This window comes from Hibiscus syriacus, unplaced genomic scaffold, assembly GCF_006381635.1.
Source record: "Hibiscus syriacus cultivar Baekdansim isolate YM2019G1 unplaced genomic scaffold, ASM638163v2 tig00111941_pilon, whole genome shotgun sequence".
In the NCBI taxonomy this organism is placed as follows: domain Eukaryota; kingdom Viridiplantae; phylum Streptophyta; class Magnoliopsida; order Malvales; family Malvaceae; genus Hibiscus; species Hibiscus syriacus.
The window spans coordinates 1,113,123-1,120,446 of record NW_024063217.1 but is presented as its reverse complement, the minus strand read 5'-3'; the positions used below and the strand labels follow the sequence as shown (position 1 = coordinate 1,120,446).

General features: G+C 37.2%; 2 pseudogenes; one reads left to right on the top strand and one right to left on the bottom strand.

Moving 5' to 3' along the window:
• Positions 1-1,360: 1,360 nt before the first annotated feature.
• On the bottom strand, positions 1,361-3,581 carry LOC120173162 (annotated as a pseudogene).
• A 157-nt stretch (positions 3,582-3,738) lies between these two features.
• Positions 3,739-6,672, top strand: LOC120173018 (annotated as a pseudogene).
• Positions 6,673-7,324: the final 652 nt, after the last annotated feature.

Here is a 7,324-nt window from a genome sequence, read left to right as displayed (position 1 = left end):
TCTGGTTCGTACTTTCTCCAGGCTCTTAAATCAGAGATAATTATATAAAATACAGATAGAGTAAAAGTGTAATAGAATACATAATATTAATCATAGGGTTAGTGGATATCTCAACTATGTCATTAAAGTGGGTAGATGAACTATCCTCGAGTAACCTTAAGTCTTGTTGGTTTGGGTAAAAAGCTATCCGTACATGAAAATAAATCCAACCACCCTTTTCTTTTTTTACAAATGAATTCATATCCTAAAAGTAATAGTGGGCGTTTGATTTGAAGTATAACATATAATCGAAATAAATGAGAAGGGAAAAGCAGATTTGGGGGCTTGATAGTAGAACTGATGGGCTAAAATTATAGAGTAAGAAATAGGGCAGGTAGAGCAGTAGCCGACCCATGCAGGCTCCAACAAAAAGGGCACCAACCCTTTCCAGACCTGAACCCAATCATGACCGTTGAAACCAAGCACATCTTGTGGCATCGATTTATGTGGGGTTGATATAATGAATTTGAGTTTTGTTTTATCACAATGATTCAATGGGTTAACGTAAAGGCACAAAATAAGTGGACAGCTTAGGCACCGGCCATGGATGTCCTAATCGAACATTGGTTTAGTTTTGGCTCAGCTGCCTTGCCCGCTTGTTGAGGACAGCTATTTTGGCCACCCTAAAGTCATAATTAGATAATCTCATAAGCACGTTTGGATGTGGTGGCATCAAAGGACTTGGTTAGCATTGGTTGATCATATGTAACTTTCCAAGATCTGGTATCAAAAGTTGAACCCTTTCGGGTTTAAAGTCTTAGTATCATGTGGTTAAACAAGGTTTTATTAAAAAAAATATTGATGATTTTATCAACTTTAAAATCTAAAACCATGTAAAGCACGTATCATGTGGTCTTTGATGACAAAGGCAACAGCTGAAAGTTGAAAGCATGGAAACGAGTGGCACCAACCACAGCTAAAACAACAGTTATCCAATTACATGCACTTGTAGAAGATTACATGGTATCCCCCGGAAAACGACGCTTCATACTTAATATGCCAAATATGAACTTATCGAGTAATTCAACGGTGAAAGAGAATATTGTTCTCTTTAAAAGATTCAAGTTCGAGCAATTATGTTTACAAGATTTGTGTATGTCGTTAATAACTAAGACCAAGGAGGCTGCCAATGCCAGTCTCCATTAAGACCAGTGAGGCTGATGTTCGACCGTTGGCAGTTTGACTATATGTTTAACATATATAGCCTCGAATTTCTCGAATCAATTCGTAAGATAAAACTGAAGTTGGGGTTAAACAGATTTTGATTGTTGCTTTTTAATAACCACAATGAGATGATTCTAATTTGAATAAAACCCTGAACAGCAAACAAAGGGATATTACAAGTTTCTTGTTTCAGAAAATTTTATTCCAAAACTGAAAATCAACTAATTAGTCATCTTCAGAGATCTCTGTCATTTGATGATCATCGATAAGACGTACAAAAAAGTTGATGCACAAAACAAGAAGCAATCTGAGAAAACAAACGCCCATGGATCGAGCAAAGTCGATTAAGAAAACAATTAACCTGTCATAGCGGAATTCATAGCACTGTGAACGTCAACACCTATTTGGGCTTCAGCTTTCTCCAGATCAGTTGTAGCCGAGCTAAGCTTTTGGGTAAAGTCTGCCAAACCCTTTTGGACCAAGGCGGGATCGAGACGGTCCACTGGCACTGCTTCCACGGCAATAATATCAGCAACAGAGTTGGCATGGATAAGTGCAAAGCCACTGCTAAGGAAATATTTTGTTACATCATTTCCTTCATGCACCGACAGGATCCCGGGTTTCAGTTCAGCAATCGTAGGGACATGTCCAGGCAAAACACCCATCTGTCCGGTGGTTGCTGGAACTATTACCATGTCAACCTGATAAAAATGTTACATACTCTACAAATCAGAAATTCGAGAACGTAATGTAATGTCTCATAAATATGAAATTTTATTCAACACCCCTTTCCGGCCTTCCCTTCTCCCAGAAGATGCAAAATATTTCTATACTAGATGCGAGAACCTACTTCTGGTTTATCATTGTCGAGTAGATTATGCTAGGCTCGATTGGCTTATTCAGTCTGCGACAATAGCTTATTTATCCATCTTCTACTAGCAAAGTGAAAAGGAAAATAAAGAATATAAAATGAAACAACAGATTCATTGATCAGAAGGCTCATATTACAAAATTCCAGAAGACCAAAGGATTCAAAAATGTTTTGGTTTATAAACACTCCTTATTCTATGCGACTTTTAGGCTGCATAATATCATTCAGACCAAAATGTAAAAAGACTCCAATTTTAATTAGGTAAATTTCCGACATATTCGAAGTGGTAATGGTCACCATGCTAAAGAAATCCCATGATTCAATAGACAAAAGGTGTAATTCCTGACAAATGATATCTCATAAAAGAAGGCACGCAATGGAATTGATAAAAAAGATGCATGCCTTGAAATAACAGGCTATTAGTTATATCGATATCAAGAATGCTTGAATAGATATGGTTCAGTGTTTCCATCAGATATACTCCATAAAAATAAACTGGAATTATCAGATTAAACAATCAATAAAACAGAGTGAAGAAGCTACAAATTCTCACTAAATGCATAAAAGCAATCACTTTTATCCCTTTTAAAAACTTGAAAATTGATCAATAACTTGATTTTAAAAAAAATACAGCACAATAATAATAATAATAAATCAAAAGTTCCAAGATAAAACGGACGATCGAATGCTAGATTCCAATCTTAGATGAACATTATTAATTCAAGGAACAGAAAGCCTCAACAAGACCAATCAAATTAAAAAAAAAGAAACAAAAAATCAATGGGAAAAATCCTACAAAAAAAATCGAAGCAAAACCAGACGCCAAAATCAAAGTCATAAATCCCACACCAAAGATCCAAGCAAACCACGATATAATGAGAAAAACATTTTTAATTTAAAAAGGAGGTGGAAAAACCTCTTTCCCGGCGAGCTCAGATGCGTAAGGAAGGACAAAGTTAACGGTGAGTTTAGTAGGGATAGAAGAAGGTAGCGGGCCGAGGTGCCATGAAGGAAGAGGGAGTCTTGGGAGGTCTAGGTTGGGAACCACTTTGGTCCATGACTCGATGAAGTTGGAATCTTGAGCTGGAGTGGCCGGTACATCCGAGGAAAAGCTCGAATCCTCCTCGATGTGACGGCCGTGGTGGTTCGAGCCAAGAGCCGTGACGCTTGCCGGACATGATCAGAAGGAGTCTTTTGGTGGAGGTGGGTTCGGCTAGATTTGGGGTTTGGAGATTGGGTAAATGTATTGAGCGTTTGTGTAATTGAATTTTGTTTTCCAGTCTCTTTATTTTTACTGTTTACCTCTCTGTCCTGATTTTGCTTTTAACATCTGTTAAAGTTTGTTTTTGCCGAAAAAACAAATGATTAAACTACACGAATGGTCTCTTTAGTTTTTGGTCTGTTCTATTTTGATCATAAAAAAAAAAAAGACTAGACAGCCTTAAACCTTTCTTTTAATGCTCAATATCAGTCAAACTATTAACGTGTTCATAAGTAGTGTTTTCATCGTTAGAAACTGTATTGCAATGATAACTTCATGTACTTGCTACTGTTTTTGTTATAAGTTTTAGTAATGAACTAATGATCCGTTTCTTGATTGTGAATTAAAATAAAATGTCTCACTAGAGTTGAGTTGTCTGGTTTACTTCTTTCCTAATGCAGCTATGGTTCGGAAGGAAATACAAGATGAAACTGATAGGATGACTGGGAAATCAAAACAGATTTCTCCTGTACCAATTCATGTCAGTATATATTCACCAAATGGTATAGCATTAGAATTCGATTTCTGTTAAAGAAGCTTAAAACTAGCCTCTTAGATTCATTTATGGTATCCTTGTACTATTAGTAATCTTGCTTTCTATTATTAACAATTGTAGTTCATGGTTTTGCAGTTGTCAACTTAACATTAATAGATCTGCCTGCTTACGAAGGTTGCTGTAGGTATACCCCCCGCTCTCCTAAAGAATTTTCTCTTTCTGTTCGTCTGTCAGATTGTAAATAGAGGTATTTGTTTTTGGTAGAGGACAGCCAGAGAGTATCGTTCAAGACATAGAAGCATGGTTCGCTCATATGTTGAGGTAACAGTAAATTTCCCATTTTAACAATAATTTTTGCTGGATGGCAGCTAGAAGAGTACAATTAATTGCATGCTTCCAGGATTTGTGTAATATACTTTATAAATTGAAATTGTCCTCACGGCAGTACATGATGCTTTAGTAGGCCTTAGAACCAATGCTAAAAGTTTTCTTTGTGGTAACTCTATCTAATCTGTGGGTAAAATATCTATTTGATGTTGTTTGTTTGTTGTTAGTTCCTTTTTTCCAATGAATAATCAGTTTACTATATAAGCTAGAATTTCTTAGACCTTTGGGGATTCAAATGACTGGTTTCTCTTCTCCATTGATTGCAGCCAAACTGCATCATTCTGGCCATAACTCCAGCTAATCAAGATATAGCGACATCTGATGCTATGAAGCAGTCTAGAGAAGTAGATCCTGCAGGTGTCTGTCTTCTTATCATTGTTGGTTACAGTTTAATTGGACTGTCTTGTAAGAATAGTATCATAGCCGTTGTTAATTGTATTAGGTGAAAGGACATTTGGTGTATTAACCAAGCTTGACTTGATGGACAAGGGAACAAATGCTATAGATGTAAGGTTTCTTCCTATTTTAATATGCATCGAGAGTATGTTTATAACTTGACTGGGATTTGCTGCAGTGTATAAAACCTAACCAAGTATGTATTTTGTTAGTTTAACGATGAATAGGATCGTACATATGGCCTATTTGTTCTTGCCCAGTTTACACATGTTTACTTTTCTTCTTCTCTTTTCTTTTCTTTTTAAATGCAGGTCCTTGAGGGAAGAGCTTATCCACTTCAACACCCTTGGGTTGGAATAGTAAACCGTTCACAAGCTGATATTAACAGAAATGTTGACATGATTGCCTCTAGGTGGAAGGAGCGCGAGTTCTTTGCAACTAGTCCTGATTATGGACATTTAGCTAGCAAAATGGGCTCAGAATATCTTGCAAAAGTTCTCTCACAGGTTTTGTTTCCTGGTTATTTCATTATTTCCATTTCTGCATAGCATGCCTATCTACTTATTAAAATATTCCTCTGGTGTCAGAATTTGGAATCAGTAATTAGAGCCCGGCTTCCTGGCATTACTTCTTTAATTAACAAAATCATCGAAGAACTTGAAGCAGAATTGTCCCACCTCGGTAGATCTGTTGCCATTGATGCTGGGGTAGCGAGCCTCTGAACCGCTGTCTATTTTTTTTGATATTGGGGTATTCATAGGTTCCATTAATAAATTTATTTTTTATTGCTTTTATATATATCAGGCTCAGTTATACACCATCCTAGAGTTATGCCGAGCATTTGATCACATATTCAAGGAGCACTTGGATGGAGGGTACTACTTTTTAGTTCTCATTTTACTCCCATTTTGTGCAGAAATTGCAGTGCAAATTAAATATATAATACAATCATAATTCTTTATCATCCTGTTTCAATCTTTCTCTAGGCTACCAGGTGGAGACCGTATCTATGGAGTTTTTTACCACCAGCTGCCTGCTGCTTTAAAGAAGCTTCCATTTGACCGTCATTTGTCACTGCAAAACATTAGGAAAGTAGTCTCAGAGGCAGATGGGTACCAACCTCATTTAATCGTTCCTGAGCAAGGTTACCGGTGTCTCATTGATGGTGCACTTAGTTACTTCAGAGGCCCAGCGGAGGCTTCTGTTGATGCTGTAAGTTCCCTTCTCAAGGCGGCATTTTCTTGTTAATTTGGTTAGTTCTCTGTTATAATTGGCATAGGGCCTTTTGACTACTTCTTGGAGGTAAGTAGAATGGAGAGGGTTTTGTAGCCTTGTAGGCGTTTTCATTACAGAGGCTTGAGGGTTCATTCATGGTACCAAAAATCTATTGCATTTTTGTTCTTTAAAAGTAGTTCATCTGCAGTGACTAGCTCCTTTTTTCAGGTACACTTTCTTTTAAAAGAGCTTGTAAGAAGGTCCATTGCGGAAACTCAGGTTAGGAGTTTGAAACTTCACTACCTTCTTGGATGAAATAGTGATACTTTAGGGATAACGGAAGAGCGAAATTTCATCTTTCGGAATTCAACAGGAGTTGAAGCGCTTTCCAACTCTCCAAGCTGAAATTGCAGCAGCTGCAAATGAAGCATTGGAGAGGTTTCGTGAAGAGAATAAGAAAACAACTTTGCGACTGGTGGACATGGAGTCATCATATTTGACGGTGGATTTCTTTCGGAGACTCCCCCAAGAAGTGGAGAAAGGTGGAAACCCGACTTCCTCATCTGCAGATAGTTACACAGAAAACCACTACCTGCACATACATCATTTTCATTTTGAAACATCCACGTGACACCCACTCGGTAATTTGGTTGTGAACGGATCCATTCGGGTAACGAGGTTTGTTGCTGACTAGTTTCCATTCTTTTCTTGTAGGGCAAGCAACTGGCAAAGTTATTGGATGAAGACCCTGCATTGATGCAAAGGAGGCAACAATGTGTGAAGAGGCTTCAGTTGTACAAATCTGCAAGGGATGAGAGTGATTCAGTCTCATGGGCCAGATGAGACGCCCTACTCCCCGCTAAGAGCGTTTGCATCACCGCTATTGAACGAGGGGACCGGAGAAGGTGTAAGTTCAATTTTCAACTTTTGTTGCATTTTTTCTTGTGCAGCTTTTGTTTTCCAACCAACTAAAACCTAAATATTTTTCTATAACATTCGTCTATATGCTTTTACTGTTTTCCTAAACCAGTGTCATCGTTATAATGCTTTTGTAGAAGAGTGAAGTAAATAGCTTTCTTAGTCTACAGTAAACCGGAAGACTCGCATACGATCGTAGAAGGCTCTCTTTTTTTCCTTTTGAGTAAACTATTTATTTGGTCATTCACCTATTACTTAGTTTATGTTTTGGTCACCTATTGTAAAAAATTAATGGTGATACTGATGTAATATTTTTCTTATTATTTTCCATGTTAATGTGAAATTATCTTATGATGACAGTTAAGTTTTTTAAAGGTGAGTGATCAAAATCAAAACATATCATTAGATGTGATTTTAAAAATAAATATTGAGTGACCAAAATAAAAACTAAGAAATTGGTGGGTGGTCAAATAAATAGTTTACCTTTTCTTTTACCTCCTAAACATGGCTTCCTTTTCTTCCAAGAAGTTTTCGGCCCTCGGCAGATCAGGGAAGAGAGTAACAGCGATATCAGTGT